Source organism: Chrysochloris asiatica, unplaced genomic scaffold (assembly GCF_000296735.1).
Source record: "Chrysochloris asiatica unplaced genomic scaffold, ChrAsi1.0 scaffold00124, whole genome shotgun sequence".
NCBI classification, from domain to species: domain Eukaryota; kingdom Metazoa; phylum Chordata; class Mammalia; order Afrosoricida; family Chrysochloridae; genus Chrysochloris; species Chrysochloris asiatica.
The window spans coordinates 3,851,846-3,863,829 of record NW_006408642.1 but is presented as its reverse complement, the minus strand read 5'-3'; positions in this window follow the sequence as shown (position 1 = coordinate 3,863,829).

Genomic DNA, 11,984 nt, shown 5'->3' with positions numbered 1-11,984 from the left:
ATAACCATAGGTGTGATGGTGGTGGTTGTGTGCCTTCCAACTCATAGCGACCCTGTATAGGGTTTCCAAGGAGTGGCTGGTGAGTTTGAACCGCCAACCTTGTGGCTCAAACCAACCCTGCAGTCAAATGCTTTATCCCACAGCACCATTCAGGAGTAGAAAGTCTCATCTTTCTCCCTCAGAGCAACTGGTAGGTTTGAACTGCTGATGTTGCTGTTTGTAGCCCAGCTCGTCACCCACTATGCTACCAGGGATTAGAATTTACAGTACATACTTTGAGGTTGTTGTTGAGTGCCACTGAGTCATTTCTGACTCACAGCAACCCTGGATAGGGGGTCCCAAGGAGCAGCTGGTGAGTTTGAACTGCTGACCTTGGGTTTCAAACCAACTTTGCCATCCAGTTCTTATCCTACAGAACCACACCAGGACTCACACATTTTGAGGGGATATAATTCAATTCATAACAACCGACATTCTTGAATTTCTCTCAAACTTTTGGGGGCAGTTATGAATAATTTCACTTTAAGTAGGAGACCTAGTGATGCATAGGCTAAGCACTTGATTACTAACTGAAAGGTTGATGGTTCAAACCCACAAGCTGTTCTTTGGGAGAAAGCGGTGGCAGTCTGCTTCCGTAACAATTATGGGTGTGTTCTTTAAATACTTCTCCTGTAGGTTTTTACTGAGTCCCTTGTTGTTGTTAAGAGCTGTTGAGTCAGTTCCAACTAAAAAGACTTTGCAGTCCAGAGCAGTAACCCACAGTGCTTGGCTAATGTGTTCAACTGCTAACTGTAATGTTAAAGGCTCCAGTCTACCAAGAGGCTTAGCAACCTACTACTTCCAAAAACTCAGCCATTGAAAACCTTACAAAGCACACCCCAAAAAGTAAACTTTTTGGACCTAGTAGGTAATGACCCACAACCCCAAATCAGCATGTAAACATGAAAATACTCTTCTTCCTCCCCTTTTACTTCTGTCAACTCCTACTGTTTTGGGGTTGCTGTGGTTCACAATTTATAATCATTATTTTAATAAGGCATATTCTTACTTGGCCTGATGCAATTCCAGCAGCTGAACACTTCCAAGGGAAAAATGTGGCTAGAAATAAGATTTCATTTCCCCCTCAGCATCTCAGAGACTATGAATATTTCATTTCTCTACAAGACAAGCCAGACACTGCCTGAGGGTCAGAGACTTGTCTGTGTGACTGGATTACAAATGAGAATGTCTGTGTTCATGACTAATAGTGGCAGAGAGCTGTGGGTGTTCAGATCAAGAGAAGAAGTTTCCAGTCTCATGTTTACAGACACTCCAAGCAACAAACAACATATTCTTCAGGAACTTCTGTCCTATCCCTTGTCCCTACATCTCTTGAATCTAGAAGCATCCACCATTGGAGGTGTGTTCTGGTAGATAGAAAAAAAACAACCACAACACAGGTTTCTATGTATTTATCTTTTAGTTCTTCTCGTGTTCAGATTTTTTTTGGAATTCAACCTGTTTCAAATGATGAGCAGTTACATGAATGATAGCCAAAACCACAAGGCTGATTGTGAACAAGTTTCTGTGGTGTGTCTATGATTATATAGGTTCTATGAAGAAAAACATGGCGTCAGGATTGGAGGAAGACTCATTAACAACCTACGATATGCAGATGATACAACCTTGCTTGCTGAAAGTTAAGAATGCTTAAAACATTTACTGATGAAGATCAAAGAGCACAGTCTTCAGTATGGATTTCATCTCAATGTAAAGAAAACAAAAGTCCTCACCACTGGACCAATAAACAACATTCTTATCATTGGAGAAAAGATTGAAGTTGTCAAGGACTTCATTCTTCTTGGATCAACTATCAACACTCGTGGAAGCAGCAGTCAAGAAATCAAATGACGTTTTGCATTAGGCACATCTGCTGCACAAGACCTTTTTAAAGTGTTGAAGAGCAAAGACGTCAGCTTGAGGACTAAGGTGAGCCTGACCCAAGCCATGGTATTTTCAATAACCTCATATGCATGCGGAATCTGGACAGTGAATAAGGAAGACCATAGAAGAATTGATGTTTTTGAATTATGGTTTTGGAGGAGAATATTGAAAGTGCCATGGGCTGCCAAAAGAACCAATAGATTGTTTTGGAAGAAGTGCAGCCAGAGTGCTCATTGGAGGCCAAGATGGCCAAACTTTATCTCTACTTCAGACATATTGTCAGGAGGGACCCGTTGCTGGAGAAGGACATCATGTTCGGTAAGGTGGAGGGTCAGAGAAAAAGAGGAAGACCCCCAATGAGATGGATTGGCCAAGTGGCAGCATCGATGGCCTCAAGCTTGGCAACAGTAGTGAGGTTGGCCCAGGATGGGGCAGTGTTTCGTTCTGCTGTGCATAAGGTCGCTATGAGTCCTACAGATTCAGTGGCACCTAACAACAACAACAACCTGTGATTAAACCATAAAGTTGAGTGTTCTGGGAGAAGCCCCTGGTCCTCAGGTTTGGTGGTCATTATCAGCCTTGAAGAGCATCAGTGATCGGGGCATTCAAAACTCATGCCCATTGATGTGGTATATGACCCAGAACACGTCATCTCTCCTCCTGTGGGCCTGTTTCTTCATCTGTGAAATATGCTGACTGAATAAAAGTATCCCTAAGGGCCCTTCTGGAGTCCTGGTATGGTGCCGTGGGTTAATGCATCAGACTGCAAAGCCGTTTAAACTGCAAGGTTGGCAGTTCAAGGTCACCAGTTGCTCCTCAGAAACCCTTTACAGGGTCGCTGTGGGTCGGAACGGACTCGACAGCACTTAACAACAAATAGCCCTTCTAGCCCTGACGCTTTCCCATTGGATGCCTGTGTTGGCCAATAGCTACTCCTCTGAAGAATACCAACACCAGCTGCCATTCAGTTGTCTCCAACTCACGGTGATCCCCTGTGTGTCAGAGTAGAACTGTGCTCCATAGGGCTTTCTGTGACTGATTTTCATAGAAGTGGATCACCAGGTCTTTCTTCCAAGGCACCTCTAAGTGGGCCTGTAATATTTCTTGTAGTAGCTGAGTCATTAACCATTTGCTCCACCCAAGGAAAACCTTTGGCTATAATGAATGTAGTTCCATGAAGTACCAGCAGAGGGCAGCAGGAAGCAAACAGCTCACAGAAATATTGTCTCGGAAACCCTACGGAGGGTTGCTATGAGTCAAAATTCACACATTGGCTGAGTCACCCTTCCTCTTATCACAATGCAGACTGGGGTATGCCCTGCATGCCCCTTGATACCTGGTGGTGCTCCAGTCTTGTGGATTCTGAGATCCTTTCTTCCTGTATGTTACCCTCAGATTTCAGACCTCTCGCTTGTGTTGGTCCCTAAGCACCCGCCTGCCCTAGTATTTCTTCTCATGTCCATGCCCTCCTTCCTATCATGCCACACTTCAGTTTCAGCTTTGCCTTCTCCACCCTTGTCTCCATGGCCACTTCAACTCCAGGGGCATTGGGACATCCAGTAACTAATTACACCTTCAGCTGTCAAAGAGGGTGGATCCCCGGCTGCCGACCCACAAGTTCTCATCTCTGGAATTCAAAAGGGCTTTCTAGATGCCCCCTACTATACTTCATGCTGTAATATTCCAGGAAACAGACCTTGGGGATTCATTTTATATATACCAAATAAAAGTGTTGTTTTTTTTCTCATCCTCTCCTTGTACTTCCTAATTGTGGCAGACCTTTTTCTCACCCTAAACCCAAAGCACACTGCCATCAAGTTGATTCTGATTCATAGCACCCCTTTAGGATAGGGTTCTGAGATTGCAAACGTTTACACACACAGAGTTTCATCTTTTTCTTTCAGGGTGTCTGATGGGTTCAAACTACGTACTTTATGGTTAGCAGCCCAATGTGTAACCCTGGTATCACTAGAGTCCTTTCTCTCGCTTACAAATCTTTGTAAATCTACTCCTTCTCCCTGGAGGGCCCTCCATCCTTCTCTTCCGTTATTAGCTCCTCTTCACACTTTAGGCATCAACTTTACAGTCTTCTGTTTTGGCCTCTTGTTCCCTTTCATCAAGTCTGTGTTCATGTCCTAATTCAGTTAAGGACCTTTGGATAAAATCACGACACTGTCTCTGGCTGGGAAAACTGTTTCAGCGATATAAAACATCTCAAAGTGTGTCTAAGAAGCTGTGTAGTAAATGTGAGCATACAGCAGTGGAAATCAAACGGACCATCCAGTTCAGACTCGGTCCCTGGGTTCCACCCAACATCTCATGTCTCTCAGCCTAGCTGCAATAGGCCTAGAAAAAGTGTGATCACCTTGTGCCATTTGGGCATCATGGGCTGGCAGTGGACTGGGCCCCTAGTTTGCAACCCCTCCAAGATTGACACAGTGTGGGAGAGGCAACCCCAAAGAAACTCCAGGTATTGGTGGGAAGGAGGAATGGATGCCAGGGGCAGAGAGATCCAAAGTCCACCCCAGTGCCCTTTCTGAGTGTTCTAAGGATGCTCTGCCCACTCCGAATGCAGTATTTACTACACTACACTGTGATACACTGCTTATTAATTTTCTCCTTCACTGGACTGCAAGCGTCCAAGAGTAGAGGGCTGGGCTGTGCACCCTTTCAACCTCAGCACTAAGATTATGTCTGACACATGATTCATATTCAGCAAGTGCTTCGTGAATTAATGAATGGTTTGACTCAGTGGTGCTCTTGTTCTCAGTTCTCACCTGCCTCCCTCTGCTGTAAGACCTCACAATGCACCATGGTGCAGAGTCCATTCCCTGCTCCTCAGCACAGAACTTGGCCATGGCTTTGTGTTGGCAAATGGGATTAAGGCAGAAAGGGCAACACCAGCTCCAAACAGAGGCTGCAGAGGCACTGTGTGTTTCTGCTTACAGCCCCGCACTCCTGTGATCTCACACAGACAGAATGAAGAAGTGCTAGTATGGGAGAACAAGACAGATGGAGCAGACCTGAGCCCAGTGCAACCTGCCACTAGCCCAGATGGCCTGGGTCCTGGGTCCTGGAGCACAGCTGCCCCTGCTGACCCACACACCTGTAACTGGGAAGAATAAGTGCTTTTATTGTAAGCCAGAGGTTTGTAGGTGGTGCAATAGTTTGTGATCAACTAGTAACCTGTAGTTGGACCATGTTAACCCCCACAGAAGGAAGGCCTGCTGATCTCCTTCTATAAAGATCACCACCAAGAACACTCTCTGGAGCAGTTAGTTCTACTATATATCATATGGGGTCAACATGAGTGGGGAATCCACTCAACTGTTAGAAATCTTGAATTCAGATTCCTGAGTTAAATGAAAGTTGAGGTGACCCATCCAAGCTAGCACCCTGAAATGATCTTTGAAAGTGGGTGGTGGTGGTGGTGGTGGTGGTGGACCACGGAGTAGATTCCGGCTCATAGCAACCCTGTATAGGGTTTCTGAGGCTGTAAATCTTTCCGGAAGCAGAAAGCATCATCTTTCTCCTATGCTTTGAAGGGTAAGCGTAGACAAAACTGGTTTTCTGAAAGTCACCTTCAACTCAAACAATAGTCTAACCTTGGGCATTGTGTTCTTTTAAAATAGTTATCTATATGTAGTTTCAGCAGAAATTCCAGTAGTCAGACCAGAGCCATGTTTCAGGATCAATACGTCTTGTAGTTGTTGTTAAGTGTCATGAGTCAATTCCAACCCATAGTGACCCTGTATAGGGTTTCGGAGGAGCAGCTGGTGAGCTGAACCATCAACCTTGCAGCTCAAATGACTTTGCAGTCCAGCACATTAACCCACAGTGCCACACCAGGACTCCATAAATACATGTTACCTGACTGCAAATAGTTTGGTCAACTCAATTTCAGCCCTTTTTCCAGGGCAATGTCCATAAGATGGTATATAAGAACCCTTGGAAGTTCTTTTTTCTTTGGAACATTTGTGACTCCCAATGTAGTCAAAATGTAGGCACCCTGATGCTGCAGTGGGTTGAGTGTTAGACTGTTAACCATAAGTTCAAGTCCACCAGCCACTCTGAGGGAGAAAGATGAGACTGTCTGCTCCTGGAAAGTTTTACAGCCCTGGAGATCTAAGGAGCAATTCTAATCTGCCCTACAAGGTCCCTATGAGTGAAAATGCTATCCCAGTTTGCAAATCATATATTCAGTTAACTTCAGTCAGTATAGATTACTGGCTTAATACGATTTTTGTTTTAACCATGGTAACTGACAACAAGCTCAGGGCAAGCCAGAGTTGGGCGGGCTTGTTAGGCAGCCGTATGGTGGCATTAGCTGTCTCAGGCCAGGTCCTCAAGGAAGCAGACTCTGAGAGAGAATTGGGTGCGGGGTGTTTATTAGGGATCAATACCTGTAGAAGGGTGGTAAGGGGAAGTGGGGTTAAAAGTGGGAGAAGCTGAGCTGTGGTGTAGTCTTAACAAAGGCATCAGCCTGGTGCTATCTCAAGTTGGGGTGAGAACTCCAGACATGTATACCTCTGGTTGACCGGTCATTGTATACAATGGCTCCAGGAAGGGCAGGTGTCCTTGGGCAAGGCCGTTTTCTGGAACCCAGGCATCTCCCTAGGAAAGCTAAGAGCTGAGGGCTGCCTGATGGTACGTGCAGCTCGGGGTGTAAGTCCTTCATAGCTGAAGGGGAACTTAGTGGGGTGCATCCAGTACGCACAGCTGTAGCAGATGAGTACTGTGGTTTTTATCATGTTTCAGGGCTGCATTCCTGTACCTTTATTGTTGTGTGATCAGAGATTTCAAGCATGTCTGATTATTTGTAAGGAAACAAATCTGCTGCCACATAATAAATTTCAAAGTTGTTATGGTTGTTAGTTGTCATTGAACTGGCCCCTACTCTTGATAATATGACATCTAACAGAATGAAGCGCTGCCCAGTCCTGAGTCATCTTCATGAGTGTTGGTTTGAGACCCCTGTTGCGGCTCTTGTATCAATCCATTTCATTGGAGGGTTCCTGCATTTTTGTTGACCCTCTGCTTTGCCAACCTGGAGGCCCTTTTCTAAAAACTGGTCTTCTCTGATGGCACGTCCAAAGTAACAGAACATTTTTTAGAAGCGAGGGTGGCCAGAGTGTGTCTTGTGTACTTTGGGCACATCTTAAGGAAATTTCAAAGCAAAACATAGTAAATGTTAGCCTATAGTTCAATTTTATGTTGTCTGTGCTCACAGTCCTCGCTAACAGCTGCCTGGGGTGTGAGATCCTGACAGCAGAGAACCTGCTGTTGTGTGGTTTCTGCTTATGAAGCTTCAGTATATTACCAGCTCCCCTAAAACCCAAACCAAACCCATTGCTGTGGGGTCTTTTCCAGTTCAAAACCAGTTATATCAGGTTCTGGCCTGCTCCAAAGGTCCCAGTCAGCAAAGCTGGGAGAGAGGCTGGGATCTGGAAGATCAGCTCCCAACCCAGGAGCAGCCCTGTGTGGCCTCCTTGGAACAGAATATGACCAACCTAGAAAGGATGTCCCCTCCCCCATTACATCACCCTCACAATCAGGCTCATCCTTGGGCAGCTGGAGATGCTCTGAGTCCCTCCCCCATGGTCCCTCCATGACTCCCTTGCTGCTTGCTAATATCATAGATTGACTCTTCCTTTTCTCTTGAGAAGACACAGAGGGGCTGTGTCAAGGGAACTTTAGAGTTACGTCAGGGAAGTCCGTATTAGAAAACTCTAGAGACTTTAAATAACCAAAGTGTAAGAAACCCAGCTCTTGTTAACATTGCAGTTTAGCTATGAAGCCCTTTGTCATGGATTTTATGCACGTCACCCAGTGCTCCTTTGCAGTTCTTCAGGGCTGCAGTAACTACTGACATGTGACACCCAGAGAGGGACATGTTGCCAAGGGCAGTGCCCCAGCAGGTGTCAAGGCTGAACAGGAGCACACTGGGGAATGTGGGCTAAAGTTCTTTCTTCTAAACACACCCCTTTTCAACGGTGCCAAGCAAAATTGACCTTCAAAGACATTGGAGGGAAATGGTAACCTTGATTTACAGAATCATTATTCATTTCTGATCTGAATGCATTTGCAAATCGAAGGAGACCTCAGTGACCCATGTGTATTCAGACTCAAAAGCCAAAAGCGTCTGGACCAATCACAATACCAAGTTAAAATAGCAGGGCTATTGCTGATGGCAATTGCAGTCTATACAATGAATAATCCTGCCTGGCAAAGGTTTTCTTGAGTCCCTGCCAATGTTAGTGTCTGCAAGACAGAATGTGATTTAATAGATCAGGTACTGAAGCCCTTACTCTTCAGGGACTCTAGTGGTCCTTGGGATTCTGGAGCTCAACACAGTTTCTGGGAGCCACTTTTTTGACTAAGCATGTCCCATCGTTGAGTCTTGCGGGGGCAGCAGTGTACAAGGACTGCCTAGTGTCACTGCACGTAAATGCTGAAGTGGGTCAAGGAATCCAGGAAGGACACTCACAGTAGCTGCTACACAAGGATGAAGGCCCAACTGAATCATCAGTTTCAGACAAAATGAAATGGAATTGTTTGCGATGAAATTAGGTCAATAGAATAATAAAAATGCAGCTCCTTACATTTCTCTGTGAATCATTCCTATTTCCTGAAATAGCTGGCCTAGTGCTAAGTCCTAAAACTAGGGTGCTGAATCTTCCCACAAATTCCATGAAGTAGTCACGAATCACAGTTTACAAGTAAGGACACTGAGGCTCAGAGAGTTTCAACAGCAAATCTCCAATTCAAGGTTTGAATCTGAATCTGCCTGATGCAAAAACTATCCCTTTTCCCTTTGAATTCTACCTCCTAACCAGCTCTTGACATCTGACCCTACCACCAGACTGTGGCCTTCCACTTGCCCCTTGAATCTGCTGGCTGACATTGTCCTTGCAATGTTGACCCTTGGTTCTCCTCCTTCTCTACCTGCCCTTGTTCTGGGGCCAGCCCAGGTGAACAATGTCCTATCATATTTGTATCTGAGCTTGTCAGAATCTTTTTGGTTGCAAGTGATAGAAATCCAGCTTAAATAGCTAAAGTTTAAAAAGAGGAGTTAGAAAGGAGTCTCAGACAATTCACATACTAATGAAAAGGCAGGAATGTTAATAGCCTCAGAGATACCTATTACTATTGGTGTTAGGATTCTGTGTGTGTGTGTTTGGTTTCTGCTTCTCTCTGAGGGTCAGCTAGTCTGCTATTCTCTCCCATGGCAGACTGGCCTCTCATCCCATGGTGGACACTTCCACAGAGGGACTGCCCACTTTCCTTAGAACTAGCTAGAGAAATCCCAGGAAAGATTATTTTTGGCCTGCCTTGTGTCAGTTGTCCATCCTTGCAGCAATCAGCTGTGTCTTGCAGGAGGAATCAAGAGGCACACACGGGCCAAACCATTATGTCAAGTCTATTCTAGAGCAAGAAGAGCCACTGGGAACAAGGAAGCAGCTCTGCATAGGAAAACTGTAAACCTTGTCAGCTGTTTCAGTTTCTTCTGTGAGATGCTTTTTGTATTGTTTGCCTATTTTTCCTTTGGGATTTTTTTTTTTTTTTTTTTTGTATTTTCCTTACTGATGTGTGGAAGTGCTATCCTGAAATTTGGGATAGTAATCATTTGATCGTAATATATGTGCAAATGCCTACTCCGTTTGCCACCTAAGTGTTTTCTACTTTGTGATAACTTTTGTTATACAAGAGAGCCCTGGTGGCACAGTGGTTAAGCACATGACTGCTAACCAGTGGGGAAAGATGTGCCAGTCTGCTTCCATAAATATTTACAGCTTTGGAAACCCTACCAGTCCTATGGTGTCCTACAGGGTCCCTGGGGACTTGTTGGCAAAGGATTTCGTTATGCACATGAGCTGGTTTTTCAGCAGGGTCATGGCCCTGAGGGCTGATGAACTAGACTGTTGTCAGTTTGAACCACAAGATCGGTGGTTCAAGCTCACATGGTAACCCCATACAGGGTCGCTATGGGTCAGAACTGACTCGACAGCACTTAACAACAATAAGACTAAGACAAGTATATTACTGAAAGAACTTGTCGGCAGTCATCCACTGGTCACAAAGACATGTTTAAACACACTTTGTTTGGAAGAAATCTGTGTAGCTATGAATTGCAACCCTAGTAGCAATGCCTTGTGACTTACTTCCATATTATTACAAATTTTTGCATTTTGACTTGATAAGCTGCAATTTCAGTACATTGTATTTTTAGGCTCAAATTGTTCCATTTTTTAGCCAGGAAGACATCTTTTGAATTGAACCTTGTGTGGCTTTGACTTGACCCCATTAATGTTTGACAGTTTGCTCTTTCAGAGTCACAAGTGTGGTGTCCTAGGATACCTTATAAGGCTCCTACCTGAGGCACAAAGTCAACCTGTTTTTAGGGCACTCTGAGACTTTTTAGTGAGAAATGGTACTTAGAGACTACAGTTTGGGCATAAAGCCATCCATTGCTACTAGACCTTTTCAGTAATCAGAGCTGGGAAACACATAAAATAAGTTCATGATGTTTCCCATTTAGATTTAAGTGTAGAGGGTTTCCCATGATTTATTTTGTTGTGGACTTGTATCTCTTTCTTTTTATCTCTATTCAACTTTTCTGCCTGCCAGAATTTGGATCTATAGGCTCAAGACCCAACCTCACAGTGGGTTCAGATTCATTGCTTACACCTCTCCCTACCTTCCCATCTGATCACCTTCCAGCTCTAAGTGTAATGAGGTGTCTGATACTTCACTAGAGCTAATGGAGTGGAATAACATGATTTTGAGGGGATGTGGTGAAAATTTTCTCACCCAATACAACCCCAAGATCATGTAAGCCACAACCACTTATGTGCAAACACTCTCCTGCCATCCCAGGAACCCATTCCTGGCAGAAACACCCACCCAGGGATATCACAAGCATAAGTAATTAAAATGAGCGCAACAATTAACAGTATGTATTGCCAGAAAGACCATCTCTGGTAATCCCCTGAGACAAAGCTGGGTGTTTTTCCATTCTTTCTTCTAAAAAAAAAAAAAAAAAAATCTGATCCACGTTAAATTATGTTCCTTGGCAATTTCCATCAATCAAGTTGATTAATAGAATTTCCTAGCAAAGGTACAGCCTGTAGGCAGATGTGGGCCAGGGAAACATAAATTCCCAGACTTATTTCAATAAATGTTCTCTTTCAGCAGTCTAAGATACAATTTCTTTATACTGATCCTGCATGGGAGACAGGAAAGAATCACAATGCTAACAACTCTCCAGAATTCTCCTTGGGTGAAAAATAAAAACTGATATCTACCTTTCATGTGTCTAGTAGAAATAGAATGCTGTTGTTGTAAGTTGCCATTGAATCAGCTCCAACTGATATCAATCTATGTATGACCTAGACTATGTTGCCCCAGGCCTGTGCCACCTTTAACCCATTGTTACAACTACTGTGTAGTGGGTGCCTTCCAAATCAGGGGACTCCGCTTCCAGCACTACTACATAGGACAATATTCTGATGTAACCAGAAAGTTTGATTGGTTTACTTTCAGAAGTAGATGGTCAGACCTTTCTTCCGGTCTATCATAGTCTTTTATCTTCCATTGAAACCTGAAACCTGTCCACCATGGGTGATTCTGCTGGTATTTGAAATGCAGCTTCCAGCACCATAGTGACACACAAGCTACCATGCCAGTGACAGATGAGTGGTGGAGATCTAGAAACTCAACCACGAATGCTAGCCACATATGCAGTTTTACATTTTCCAGTTGTTGCTGTTGGTAGGTGCCATTGAGTCAGCAACATCAGGGGGAAAAAATGAAAAGATATGGGTGGAATTCATTTTAATAAAATCGTTTAAACCATTTCAAAATATAATCAATATAAAATTTATTAATGAGCTATTTTGCATTCCTTGTTCATATTAAGTCTTTGAACTCATATGCTACTTTTTCATTAGCAATACTTGATCTATATAGAGATTTCCTAAAATTAGTAATTGAAAAAGTACATTCACATACTCAAATGAATCCAAATACACTTTAAAAATCATTTTAATAACAAACTGAGT